This window comes from Sceloporus occidentalis, unplaced genomic scaffold, assembly GCF_023333645.1.
Source record: "Sceloporus occidentalis isolate IW3139 unplaced genomic scaffold, rSceOcc1.0.p SCAF_3, whole genome shotgun sequence".
NCBI classification, from domain to species: Eukaryota; Metazoa; Chordata; class Lepidosauria; order Squamata; family Phrynosomatidae; genus Sceloporus; species Sceloporus occidentalis.
The window spans coordinates 176,502,023-176,517,544 of record NW_028316983.1 but is presented as its reverse complement, the minus strand read 5'-3'; positions in this window follow the sequence as shown (position 1 = coordinate 176,517,544).

Below are 15,522 nucleotides of genomic sequence, written 5' to 3'. Positions count from 1 at the left end.
AACACATTCAACATATTAAAAATACAATCAGGCCTAGAGATCCACAGATTTAACCTCTATAGATTCAATAATTCAGGAATTTGTTTGGAGTAGGGCAGAAAGAAAGAACAAATGAGAAAGAAAGAGAGAGAAAGAGAAAACAGACTCCTTCCCTTACTGTGCCCAGTGCCTCCATGTGCATCCCAGCCATGAGAGAAAGAGGGCAAGTGAACCTGTTCAATGGCAGAAGATGGAGGGAAGGAGCTCCACTCCCCATCCGCTCATGTCAGCCACCCTTCCAGGGCCCCTCCCTCTGTTTCTTCCAGCAACTCTTTGTGCCCTGGTCATTCCACTCTTACAAAGGCAATATTGTTTCTCAAGGACCTCACACGCAAAGTCATTTATGAAAGGCACTGACATATTTGTCAAATATAAAATTCATTACATTGCCATTAAATGATATTTTGCCTTCACTTAACCTACATATGCAAACTGATAAACAATGTGTTATAAAAACTATAGGGCCAAATTATTAATTGAATGTCAGTAAGTTGTTATTGAGCAGCAATAAGATATTATGCAATGGGAAAGAAGAACCCCAGCTGAATATTCATGTTGTCTATTTGTTGAGCTGTTGACATGGCATAATTAGAATGTAGCAGTTGAAGCAAACAGTATGACAGATTTGTCAGCAGTTAGAAAGATTATGTTAATCATCAGCACTCGGGAGCTTTCAAACTTATGAAACATCAGACACTACCCTCAGTGGCAGGGGGGACTGTTTAAACTCTTGAAATGTAAGAGACACTGTGGATGTCATCTTTTAAATGAACTGAATCTAGAAAAATTCAGATGGGTATCCATTAATGAAATGTTCCACTGTAAGTAGGGTAGCAGTGTTCTTGTCTTGTCTTGTCTTTTTTCCCTTTCCTTACCATTTTTTAAAAAGCTACACTGAATTTTAGGGCCAGCATAATATTGCTGTGCTATGCTAGAAGTTGCATATTTTTAAGAGATGTGCTGTGATGATAAGAGAAGGTAGACAAAATAAATAAATAAATAAATAAATAAATAAATAAATAAATATTTGCTAGCTCCCAGGACACTACTTCTCTACTGTCTTACTTTGTTCATGGCCACTGCATCCCTGGCCTTTTCCCTCTTGCTGTGATTGCCTATTGTGGTATAGTTACAACAATGTGGTGAACCACAGTATGCCAGTCTTTTTCTTCTCTGCCCATGCCAGACCAGCTTCTAAACATCACCTTGAACTATTAACATTCTCACTGGCATTAGCATCAAGAGCATGGGTGCACCATAGATGGGGAACTTTGCTTATTTCATCCCCATGTGCAAAGATGAAAATATTTAGAAATTTTCTCCATCTCAATGAGAATATAAATGTTTTTGCACATGCATTATTTGTAGTCTGGGACATTGTTCAATGAAATACATTTGTGAGAAAATAAATGGGATGGAATCCTGTTGGTAAATTACAATGACATCAATTGGACCTGGAATGTTTAAACTCTTCTTTCTTTCTTTCTTTCTTTCTTTCTTTTTCTTTTCTTTTCTTTTCTTTTCTTTTGCGCATTGCAGAGATCAGAACTCTGTTCAGACAGTGCAACAGACAAAATCTCCCCAAAGCACCACCAACACAACCATTTCTATGTTGGCAGAGATCACTAGCATCATGTTCATCTATTTTCCTGTAATTGTGAATGCTGCAAGGATGTTATCTGCAAGGACCTCCAAAGGATCCCCAGAGTTCCTATAGAAATTTTTTGCAGCACATCCAGCTACATGAAAATAGTTGGCTTTGTCCCCACCTGGGGGAGTAACATAGAGAAACAAAGCTGTACAAACATAGCTAAGTGATGAATATCTCCCAATGCTGGATTTCAGACATGGCTTTTCTGCAAAGAAAATGCATTTTAGAGCATAAAACATGTTTCCTGCAGAAAAAAGCACTATTTTTTTCTTACTGAGAGGCCACTTTTGGAGAGAAAGGAGACATATAAATCTACAAATTTGACCCCACCCCCAAAAATCAATTTTGTCCATTTTTGTTATTTACAATGGTATGGGGGCAGTGCCTCATCCAATAATGAAAAAGGCCACTGTAACCTGGTGGGGAAGGGTGGGAGGGTTGCTGGAGATGAGGAGGAGGAGTCAGGAGGTGAGGAGAGACTAGAAGCCCCAGGAGAACATGCTGGAAGATGGGAATCAGCTGCAAGTGAGGGGAGGGGCAGTGAGGATATAAGGAGACGGAGAGAGGTGGCCGGGAGGCGGCGTGGCAGAAGATGGGGATGCGAAGAGGCGGATGCAAAAGGGGCAGAGCAGGTTACCCAAAGTCCAAGAAGAGAGGGGTGGACAGCCATGCTATAGAACGGTAGAGGAAGAATCTCTGCCGGGCACCGGGGGACGGTACTACTGTGAGATCCTGCCTGGGACAGGGACTTGGAAGTCAAGAAGGAGTGCTGGTATCCCTATCCCCCACGAGGAAACCCGGAGAATACCAAGGGCACCTGGTGGGACGAGAAGGGGCAGTGTTGGGAACACGGGCCCTGCCCAAAGGACACAGAGAAGGCTGAGCTGGAAGCCAGCGAGAAAGGGAGACAGGGAGTTTGAGGTGGCTGAGGAAGGAAGGCATGGTAAGTGAGGAAACTCGCCCCCTCCACCGCTGGATATTTAGTTTGGGAAGTTGATTTGTTCCATTTCAGACACGTTTGTTTGCACTTCATTAAAAGTTCCTTGCACTGCAGCATGTGTGTGGTGCGTTTGAGCACACATGGAGGTGCGGAGTTCCGGTGGAGCCCCAGGAGCGCAAGCCCCACCCACAATAACTTGTTCATATCCAATGTGTGCTAGTTCTGAGTAAAGAGGGATGAAAAAAATCCCCAAAGTATAGTTCTACTTTTTTTATCTAGAGGGAACATAATAATTCTGAAGCACAGAGGTATGAGAACTATAATATCAACTTTGAACAAAGAAAAGAGCTGAGAATAGAAAAGGGCAAATGGTCACTAACTTGCCTTTTGCTAGATATATAAGAAGCAGAATTCAAAACAATGAATTTTCAAATGACCTCAGAAGACACCAGCACTGCTGAAAGTTTCAAATTCTCATTGTACATTATCCAGAACACATTTGATTTTTCTTTGAAAGAAGAAATGTTCTATTTTTCATGAAGTGTGTCTATTTAAGTTTTTGCTGCTGGTTGGAGTACTAATGGGCATAAAATTATTTAGAACATTAATGTATAGAGAATTATAAAAGGATTTCTTACATATGAATACTAACTTCCTCATATCAAATGTGGATTCTCAGTGGTATGACTCTGTTTCTCTCACTTACTTTCCCTCCCTCTTCTGTTCATCTCTTTTCCTTTTTTGTCAAAATGATGATAATGTTTGCTTTTTGATCCTAGTCAGAGACTAAAAAAAGAGAAGTGGTTCAAAAATGATGTGAGGTGGTAATTATTATTATTATTATTATTATTATTTGTATCTTCCCACCTCTCCCAGGTGGATCGAGGCGGGATTACAACCTATCTTAAAATGCAATAGAAACAATGAGTAAAATCCATAAAATTACAGTTAAAATCAAAATTTACAAGCGACAGTGAAGCAAAGATGTTCTCATCATAATCAAGGAGGTGGATCTATATCCTACATAAGATCAGGTGGGTATGCTCACCGGAAGAGATCCATCTTAACTGCCCTCTTGAAGGTCTCCAAGGAGGTAGTAAGACGGATATCTTCTAGGAGACTGTTCCACAATTTTGGAGTGGCTATAGTAAAAGTTCTTTGGGAAGTTGACACTAGTTTAGTTGTTTTTAATTCTAGCAGATTCTTCCCAGTTGTTCTCAGAGTGCGGGGCGGATATTTAAATGATTATTCCTGTTGAATGCATTACTGTTAGATTTATGCTGACATCTGGTGCACAATTACCTGGGAGTAAGTATCATTGAACTCTGTGAGCCTTATTTCTGAGTAAACTGTATGGTATTGTGCTGAAATTCTCTAATCTTGCAAATTAATTTGGAGCAATCTTAACCAAACTTACACACAAAGGCCATCATCCTGTTAGTGATTTGTACATGTGTAAGTGGAGCTCATGTGTGCTTAAGATCCTTTTTGTATTGGATACTGAGGGCTATTCAATTACTCTTGCATTCTGTTCCCAAAACTCTTATCAGCCAGCAGCTGTCAAGCCACTGTTGCTGTCACTTATTGATGGGAAAGTGGGGGAGGAGGGAGACATAGAAAATGGGGACAGGGCTATTAGCAAAATTCTGCTTCTTGTTACCCAAACTTTGGAATAATGAGACCAGACACAAGATATATGGGTTAAAAACAGGGCCAATTAGCATCAAACTTTTTGACCAAACCAGTATTATTGAAACACCACCCTGGCCAATTTCCCGTATGCTGCCAGGAATAATCTTGAGTAGGCAAAAAACCTATGGAAAAGGGTGGGAAATTCCTACCCGACACCTAAGTGGCCAAGTAAAACTTCACACTATCCCAGTGTTAGGTATGTGGATCGATGGTCAAATCAGGAATGTGACCTCTGCGGGGTGACAGGCAAAACATGTCCTATAGCCACACCCCCAATTATCTCCCACCATGGCAATTATGCCATGGCATACTTTAACTGTCATGGTCTCACCAATAGGAGGGCAGCAAACAGCCCATCCCAGCTCCACAGCCTCCAGCAGGGAGGGACTATGGCCCCATACAGACAGACATTAAATAATGCATGCATCCTAAGAGTTCGGAAGCTGCGCCAAAGCCACGATCCAGTCCTAAGGACTGGAGCATGGCTTTGGCGCAGCTTCTGGTCTCTTAGGACACATACATCACTTAAACAGCATACCTCCAAAGTGACCCAAAGCAGCTTTAATTTGGCCTGTCTGTATGGGGCCTATAATAGCCATTCTACTACTACAATTTTACTTCACTCTTAATTCCTATAAAATGTGAAGAGGATTTCTGTTTGTGTTCAGATTCAAATATGGCAGGTCTAATGTCTGAGTAGGGGGAAGAGAGAGTAGAAGAACTGGAAGTGATATGAAAATAACAGAATGAAAGAACACATTGTTCCATTAAATTAATGACAGCCTTATACAACATTTACGGTTTTAATTGTCTATGTGCTGATAGATAGATGGACAGACAGACAGACAGACAGACAGACAGACAGACAGACAGACAGACAGTTCAGCCTGATCTCAATACCAGGAGAAATATTAGAATGGATTATGCAAGAGTCTGGAGCTATACAGATGGTCAGGAAAAGACGGCATGAGCCTGCGTTTTCCAAAAGTCTAAGCAACCATATCACCGGTCCTGCGGGCATGGTGAAGGCGTACGGAGGAATCACACTGGTGGAGAGTGAATGCGGCTTATGTGAAGCCATATTCTGGCCCCAGCAACTATACCACCAGCTCTGAAGATGCTGTAAAGGTAAATGGAGCAACCACTTGGGGCAGCAGTGGCTGAATGCCTTCTTACTTATCCTGACTACAACATCCCCTCCCCTCCAACAACACTCCTCCCAATTGTGTTTGTGGCCCCATGCCTTCTGCCACTTCCTGTTTCAGAATTCAAGTAGGACTTTTTCAATTTGTCCAAAATATGTGGTCCACAGAGCTATCAGGCCTGCGACCTCAATATCCCTCTCCCTCTTTTTGGCATGTTTGTGGATGGCTCTGCCATTCTGCCCAGTGTTGAAGAGGAGTCCCGACGAAGCACAGCTAAAGACCTGTGGAGCTGTGCAGGGACACAGGGAAAATAACACTGAAACATGTGTAGGGGTCCATCTTAAAATGTAAACGCTCCCTTATTACTTTATCTAGGTGAAACATCCAGCAGCAACACTTACAGCATCCCACTGTTCATAAGGTTCATGCATATGGTTAGAATGAATATTAGGGATAGGGTTGTAATGTGCTGGCGCATCTGCAGCAGTGCTTCCACACTGAAGAGAGCATGGCACTTTAAATTGAAACCACCTTTCTACAGTGCATGCCCTTAAACTGGTTTAAATTCCACCACACCTGCACTGCTGCGTCTACACCTGGTGGCATTATACACTTCAATTAGAAGCCTAGTGCATACAGCACATGTCCAGATTCCTGACCCATTTTCCACCACACATGCACCAGTGCATCTACACAGACACTTTAAATATCCAGCAACCCTTTTGTGCCACACCAGTTATGCTGTGATTACATGCACCTTCTTTTCCAAGAACAAACTGAAAAAAGCTGTTTTTGTTTAAAGCTGCTTTTTCCCAGATATAACACCAATGTGGTGATTTCCTGACAGCCTTTAGGTGTGTGTCATCTAGATGCCACACCTTCATGCTGGCATGAAAGCACGTCTTTTTTCCCATTTGCCCTCAGTTTGCAAGTATCTTGATGACAATACAGTGATGTCAATGCAGTACAAGCCAGCATGGATCTTAACTAACCTTATACATTTTAAAATTGGCTCACTTGTTTAGTAGATGGTGGAAATGTAATGGATGTCATTTTTCTGGATTTAAGCAAAGCATTCAATAAGTTCCCCCCATGATAGTTTGATTAGCAAGATAACTAAATATGGAATAGATGGAAATACCAACAGAAAGATCAATAATTGCTTGGAAAACCATGCTCAAAGAATTGTCAACAGTAGCAATGCTTCAGATTGAAAGGAAATCTTAAGTGGAATGCCACAAGGTTTTGTCCTAATACCTCCTCTCTTCAATATTTTTTCAATGAGTTAAATGATGACTTGAGGAAAATCTTTACCAAATTTGCAGATTTGAGTGTGTTTGGGGCAAAACTGGGTTTCTTTGCAGGTATGTGGTGAGGATATAATCCACCAAAATCTCCAAGGTGATTAAATGGCTCCAGGTCTTTGACAGTTGCCTTCCCATGCTCCATGATTAAACAGAATACATGGAGATTTCATGCCATTTTGAATGGAAAATGGCAAAATGAGAAGAAACGCAAGACAGTCCACACTGTAATGAACACAAAACCTGGTATGAATGAAAAATGAAAATGAATGAATTTGAATTGTCATTCACAGGAATGGCATTCAAAAAGAAATTAGACAATGTGCATAAAAATTGAAAAATGAAATGATTCGTGAAAAGATTCAGTTTGCATACCCCTAAGTCACAAAGCACTCAAGCTTGAATTAGCAGCTCTTAACTAGCAGGAGCTGGGGAGGTGGGATGTAAACTTCTGCTGTCAAATGACAGATTCTGATTCACAAAGGAAATTAAATACATCTACACCTATCAACAGATATGTAATTCTTCAGTTAAGAGGGATTTCCTACTTCTAGACAGACTGCCTGTGGGGTGTGAAGCATCATATCTTTTCTAATCTAATTAGAAAAGTCTAATTAATCACTTCACACTTGAGAGCACTTACTTGAAATTCCCCTTCCTCTACACAGTGATGTCATCTTCTTTGTACGGAAGTTAAAAATTTTCCATTGCAAAACTGTCAGTTTTAAAATAACCAAATTGGAACAGAGTCTTCCCGAACATTCAGACAAATTTCAGCTAAAACTGACTGATCGTGGAGTAAGCTTTCCTGACTCCTTCTTTTGAGACAATCTGAACCTGGGCATATTGACAGCCAGTCAATTAGTCATTTCCTTCTGTTCTTATAAAATAAAATAAAATAAAATAACAACAAATTTGAAATTATTTGAAATAAAGAGTATCTTGGAAAGCTGGTTCAGCACAGCTTCTACTTGGTATCTTTATGCCATTGTTGTTGTTGTGTACCTTCAAGTCATTTCCAGTTTATGGAGACCCTAAGATAAACAAATCATGAGGGTTTTCTTGGCAAGATTTGTTCAGAAGGGTGTAGCCTTCGCCTTCCACTGAGGCTGAGAGAGTGTGATTTGCACCAGGTCACCCAGTGGGTTTCCATGACTGAGCAGGGGTTTGAACCCTGGTCTCCAGAGTCAAAGTCCAACATTCAAACCACTACTTCACACTAGCTCTCTATATTTATGCCATTAAGTATATAAAAGCATTTGGCTATTGGCTTAAGTATGCTTATTTTTCATATGTTTTACAAATTCAGGTTTATATAGTTTGACCATTTTTTCCTTTCACCCTTTACTTTAAATTCTATGTCCTCTCTCTTTTAAGAATAACCCATTTTGCCATTGTAATTATGTACCATATGCACATTGTGCCTCCCTAAGTAAAAATATTTTAGGACTAGTAATTTTAGCACCCAGATAATTAGGAGGGGGGAAATCAGGGAACAATGGAACTTCTGTTGACTTGTGATCTGTCACAATAGTAACATTAAGAACTATTTATGCATGTGAGAGCAATGAGAGTTATATCATATTCTGAAGGACACCATAGTTTGGATACGCAGGGTGAAGAGGGAAAGGAAATCCTCTGCTTACCTGATATTTCTGTGCTAGTCAAGAATATATGACAGCCTTCTTTATTAGTTATTGCACTATGATGTGACACTTTTATAACCCCCAACAAACACATGTAGATGTAGGCAACTAGTCAGAGACCTCAGACCACTAGTGGACATGTTCAGAACCGATGGTGGATATGACATCAGGTATTTTTTCCCCCAACACATACACACACAACCTTTTCCTCCATTCTCTGTTTCTTTCACCCAGAGAAACACCCACTCACACCACATTCTGTTTCCAGTTTGTATGCACACACTCTGTCTTTGTCTCTTCTTCCTCCTCCAGCTTACCAATTCTCCAACAGGTGGGAGGAATGTTCAGAGTAATCTTATTTTTTTCCTCCCTGGGTAAGGAAGGTTTTTTCTCTCCCTTCTATGAGAAAAGATGTGATTTCCCTAGCTCATTTTGTTCAATAGTTTCTCTGTCTTGAGAGAAAAAGCAGGCCACTTATAGTGTTAGGCATTTTTGCTATTCTAGCCCATTGTATCTCCCTCAATAATGTTATCCTTGAGTGAGAAAAACCATTGAATACAATGGACTACAGAGGCAAAAGTACACTGTATCCCTCTATACTTTATGGTTTCCCTTTCAACAGTGTTATTATTAGGAGACAAACCACAGAATTCACAGGTACTCATGGGATGCAGAATGACTGCCCCCACCCCCAGGCCCATATGAAATCTATAGGTTGCCAAAAAAAAATTTAAATGATAAAAGCATGAAGATTATCAACTGAAAAACAAGTAAAAGTATAGAAGGATGGGAGAAACATGGAAATGAAAATAAATAGTACTCCCCCCCCCAGAAGCCTATTGCTCACAAGAAATTTGTAACACAGCTAGTTGTCAGGAATCCTGGGAGCTGTAGTTCAAAGGTAACCATTTTGCTGACACACTGTAGTAAGAGATGAGGTTTAGGAAAAGGTGAACATTTTACCTCTCAGGAAGGTTGTAAAGTAAGAGTGACACACAAAAGTCAATGGAGTATATCACACATGGCTTTTTGGAGCTCAGATCCGGGGTGACTCCTAGTTCAGCTATGCGAATTCATGTCGTAACGTGAATGTTTTATCACACCTGGTTGCCTTTCTGTTGCCCTTCCGAATTGAGGGGGAATCGAATCCAAGGCAAGGCAGGTGATGCGGATTCATGCAAAGCAGAGTGAGTGCAAATTGTATTACCACACCAGTGCATACCATGCGAATTCAACTATTCCAATTGGGACCCTTGCGCATGCTCAGTGGGGCTTTGGACGCTGTCCTCCTTCCCTGCCCCCTCCTTAGCTGCTGTCCTTCATTGGACAGGAGGAGCAGTCAGGAGATGATAGGATAGGTCACAGGGGGTCACTGGGGCCAGGATTCGGATGCTAGAGAAGGCAGAGGATGATGGGATAGGTCGCAGGGGGTCACTGGAGCCAGGGTTCGGATGCAGGAGAAGGCAGGGGATGATGGGATAGGTCGCAGGGGGTCACTGGGCCCAGGATTCAGATGCAGGAGAAGGCAGGAGATGATGGGATAGGTCGCAGGGGGGTCACTGGGGCCAGGGATCGGATGCAGGAGAAGGCAGGGGATGATGGGATAGGTTGCAGGGGTCACTGGGGCCAGGGTTCGGATGCCGGAGAAGGCAGGGGATGATGGGATAGGTCACAGGGGGTCATTGGGGCGAGGGTTCGGATGCCTGAGAAGGCAGGGGATGATGGGATAGGTCACAGGGGGTCACTGGGGCCAGGGTTCAGAAGCAGGAGAAGGCAGGAGATGATGGGATAGGTCGCAAGGGGTTACTGGGGCCAGGGTTCAGATGCAGGAGAAGGCAGGGGATGATGAGATAGGCCGCAGGGTGGCAGAGAGGATGAGATGACATGAAGGAGGAGGAGGGAGATGAAGGAGCAGGACACAGGGGGCCAAGGGGGGGTAACATTGGAGTGATTTTCCACACCAGACCAATTCGAAGTGAAATCCAAGTGAGCTTGAAAGCGAATTCTGTGAATTCACTTTTTTTCCGATTTTACCAAAATGAGGGGTCACTTTGGAATCACTGCGGAAGCACCACGGAAGGAGCGCCCATAGAAAGGAATCTCATCTGATAACCCATTCACGTTATAACAAGAATTTGCATTGTGGACCTGCAGTCACCCCGGATCTGAGCTCCAAAATCCCCAAAAAGCCCTGTGTGATATACTCTTTTGTTACATATGGCTGGTATTCCACCCACCTGTAGCCCACCAAGGCATCTCAATTTGTCCTTGACATAAACTATTTTTATCATGTTTTATCATGCAACCATGGCATACAGAGAAGCAACAATTCCCAACTGGAAATTGTTTTTCACCCCCCCCCCCCAATGTCTTTGGGCTATGTGAAGAATCAGCCTTTCTGTGTGGGAAAATATTTTGCAATGTATATATCTTTTAAGTTAATGATGGCAGGTGTTAAGGAGCTCAACAGTCTGCCTGGGGTTTGTGGAAGAGGGTGTTTTACTCAATTCTAGGCTCTGTGCTTTTTTAATTTCTAAAGACTGGTTGACAGTTCCTGTTTAACTTCTGGTGTTTAAGCACTTTTTGTGTTTAACTGAGGGTGAGAATTAGTCATGAAAGCAAGATTCAGATGCTCACATATTGATAGATGGAATCCAGATTGTACAAATGTGGTTCAGGAGCAACACAAGCTTGCCCGCTGCTTCCGGTGAGAAGCAAAACACTATCCCAATGGCTAGAGGAGGGTATAGTAGTGGTTCTAAACCCCACCACACACACACACACACTTTACCATTTGTGTGTTCACGTATCTTTATAGGTCCACCATTGCTCATTAAACCATGGATCACTTCTGTAAAGCCCTTTGTGGGGGGGGGGGGGAACACAGGTAGGTATTTTTTCATTTACCTATCTCTTGTATTTTTTCTATATTTGCAGGAGGGGTTTCCTTACATAACGGTTATTTATATCTTTATTTGCTTTCTCTTTCCCATAAAAAAGAAAATCGTGAAACCCAAATCTTATGTCTGCCCCTTCTATTCTTAATAAATCTTTATATTTTAGTTGCATCCAATTTTTATGTGGTTTAAACAAGATTCCTCATAATATAGTTTTAAGTTAGGTACTGATAATCCCCCTCCCCTTTCTTGGCTCTACTTTTCTTGAAACTTGCTTGCACCTCTAAGATTTCTGGGAAGAAAGTTTCAAAGTCTGGAAGCAGCCACAGAGAAGGCACCAAATGTGGCTATGAAGGCAGTGAGTCTCCCTGAAATATCTTAGAGTTCTGGCATATGGGAAGAAAGAGTCCTTCAACTAGCCTGTGCCTGAACCATCCAGGGTTTTATGGGTCATAACAACCAGATTGAATTGTGCCGAGATAAAGCTGTGGGGAACTCTATACATACAGATCTATCAGTGTCACTTTTTCAGGTAGCAGTGGTGGTGGTGGTGGTAATATTAGTAGACCAAAAACCTGGGTTTTCCTGAGAGAGTTGTCCTTGAATCTGTTGAAATGATAGTGTTTTTGTTTGAACTGGAACTCCAGCCACCCAATGACAATTCCCTACTGATTTATCACCAGAGGAAGCAGAAACTATTTGATGCACTACCTAGGGAATAATTTAGCCATGGTAGTGATGGAGGAAAATCTTAAGTATAAGCTCTCTGCTTGGAGATCAGTTTTTGTGCTCAGAAATTTGCCTACAGCTCTTCTTTCCTTTAGAGTTCTGCAAAAAAAATTGTTTCTAATGTATGTCAATTATTTCTGACTAAGGCCTGTTACAGACAGCCAAAATAAAGCTGCTTCGAGTCACAGTGGAGGTATGGTGTTTCAATGATGCATGCGTCCTAAGAGTCCAGAAGTCACACCAAAGCCACGCTCCAGTCTGGAGCGTGGCTTTAGTGTGACTTCTGGACTCTTAGGACATATGCATCATTGAAACACCATACCTCCACTGTGACTCGAAGCAGCTTTATTTTGGCTGTCTGTAACAGGCCTATGCTTTTCAATATCACACACCTTTCTTTAAAGGTGCATTAAAGCAGCAATGGGATTGTTTAACGGGTGATGTTATATAACAGGTATATAGTAGCTGTAAAACAGATGCAGACTATGCATCTTTATTTGGAGTATAGTTTATCGATCTTAAAAGATACACAAAAGACCAGACTAAACAAACCAAAGCTTCAAAATCCACCTGGCAACTTGTATCATTTTTCTTTATAAACTTCAGTATTTGAAGTAAAATACAGATGACCACTTTTTATCCTGTCCCAGTCAAATGCATATTATGAGGCAGAAATATCAATATTAGAATTTGCAGATCAGTTTTTATCACACAATCTCTCTTCTGCAGTTTCACCCAAGAGGTTCTGGTTTAGCCCAGAGTTCATTGAATCAAGTACAGAGGAGATATTTTAACTATGGATTTTTAAATTTCATTGAGCTTCATATTTTTATTCCTTTGAGTTTAAATGCTACATATGTGAGTTCAGTAAATTATTAATCACCTTGTGATAACCAAGCTCATTCATGTTTATTTAATAGCCGTTTCTTTAAAAGTCATAACATTCTTAGAATTATTCTTGTGGAGGAGCATTCTACTTTTTCTCAGGGCTTGAAGGGATTCATCATATGCAGCATGTGTATACAGCTGAGCTAAAATTGTTTAGAATAAGTGAAGCGAAGTGGACTACTGGTGTCTCCAAGAAAATAATGAAGAATTTCTATTCCCATGGATAATTCTCAATGAAATGCCATTGACAATCACATTGCCTACAAAAAACAAAACAAAGCAAAATAACAACAACAACAACAACAACATCAACAAAAACCCCAAAAGCACAGAATTGTGGGAGGCTATTTTCCCACAGTTCAGATATCTTATCTGTGTGGACATTTACAGTTGGCCCTTCTTATCCACAGATTTTTTATCCATGAATTCAAGCAACCACAGCTTTAAAATAGTTTTTTGAGTACAAATCCTAAATAGCAAACCTTGACTTTCCATTTTATATTTCCATTTTATATAATGGACACTATTTTACTTTGCCATTATATTTAAAGGGACTTGAGCGTCCATGGATTTGTTATCCACAGGGGTCCTGAAACCAAACCCTAGCAGATAACAAGGACCCACTGTACTCTGCATCCTATCACTATAATTGTATGGGTTATTATAGACTATCTCACAACAAAATCAACAATAACAAAAAGTCTACAACACAATATTCAAAATGTCTTACTACAAATCACTTTTATAAATTAAAATAAAAATCCAAAATGTTTAAAGCAAATTTTTAAAAAAATATTTTAAAATAGGAAAAATAAATTGAAAATTGTTTACCCTTTATGACAACAGTGGTTGCTGGCTGCTACACAGCAGAATTAATACAGTTCAACACTGCTTTAACTGTCATGGCTCCAGCCTATGGAATCCTGAAGTTTGTAGTTTGTTGTGGCATTAGAGCTCTCTGACAGAGAAAGCTAAATATCTCACAAAATTACAGATCCCAGGATTCCATAGCATTGAGCTATGGCAGTTAAAGCAGTGTCAAATTGCATTATTTCTGTATTGTAGATGCAGCCAGTGTTGTCATTTCTTAAACTTATTCTGCTTGATGAAAGTTAATTGTGTGAAGTAATTGCGAAGTGTGTCTAAATTCAATGAGTCTTAATTAGTCTTGATAGGGCATGTTAGTTGAATTGGATTGCTAGTGATCCTTTTCCCTTTCCTCTTTCTCACTTGAACTTATATATTGTTACATTATTTACACCAAAAAGGTGTTTTACTGCACAATTTCCGTTTGCCATTTAACAAAAGAATGTGGGTAACAGAAGAAGCATAAGTGTTGTATATCCTCCATGCCCTTTTCTGCAATTAATTAGGTTATCTGAATAGACTGCAGACTTTTGATGGGTTCTAAACCACTGCACATCAATCTGGAAACTGTGACCCATCATAGCTTACAATTGAATATAAATATTTGCTGAAATATTGCATTTCTTTGGGGAATTAATAAAGGCATGCTTAGAAACTAGATTCATGCTTCTTTATCTCTTTTTAAAGATGGTTCCTACTGCATGATATAATAGAACCACATGATTCATACTACATAATATAAATCTTTTATTCCTATAAAGTACAATCATAGCCTTGATGTGCCTCTGAATGAACACTATCAAATTTATCAGCTTTGTATGTCCATCTTTCCACAGCCCACATAACCTGTCAATGTATGACTTTTTTATTTTACTTTTACCTTTTATTATTGTCCAAGTTCTGCCATGGCAAAGTTCTATAGGGTCCAGTGACAGCAGTTGTTCACATGACAGCAGAAAAGGCATTGAGTTTAAAACACCAAGACTCTTCATTTAGTCCTTGGATTCCCCCAACCCCCAGAATTGACAAGTATTTCTGTTTTCCTGAAGAGTTTAACCTATTTATTATTATTATTATTATTATTATTATTATTAAAATTTATTTCTAGAACGCTGTAATTATACACCTACTCTTGCTAACTCAGGGTAAGGAATTCCTAGACATTACTTTCAAACTGAAAAAAAAATTCCCTATGTTATTTTACCAATTTAAATTCACAGCTCCAGTTTCACCTCTGTTGTTGTTGTTGTTGTTGTTGTTGTTGTTGTTGTTGTTGTTAACTGCCTTCAAGCTGACCTGACTAATGGTGACCCTGTAGATAAGACATCTCCAAGCCCCCCTATTCTCTACTACACTGCTTAGATCTGCTTAGATCCTCCCTGTCTGTATCCCCCCTAAGTCTTTAAGTAAAGGTTGCAGATATTTTGCTTCCAAAATATATTTTCCTAAACTGCCCACAAGATGCGGAAGAGCAATCTCAGAATTAGGCAATGTTTTTGCAAACATTTTCTTTTCACAGCCTAGGCTTAAATGGTGCGAAATACGTGATAAAACTGCTGTATTTCAACTATTGCCACATGATTTTCTTTGGTTGGGGGTTTGCTTTTTTAATGAGATTTGTGGTGTTCTTTTCGTTGGTTTCTCTAATTCCTTATTTTTAATGTTTTCATTGTGGCTTCTTACAGATTTCCTTCCTTCACATTGAACTGAAACGTCTGCCTTGG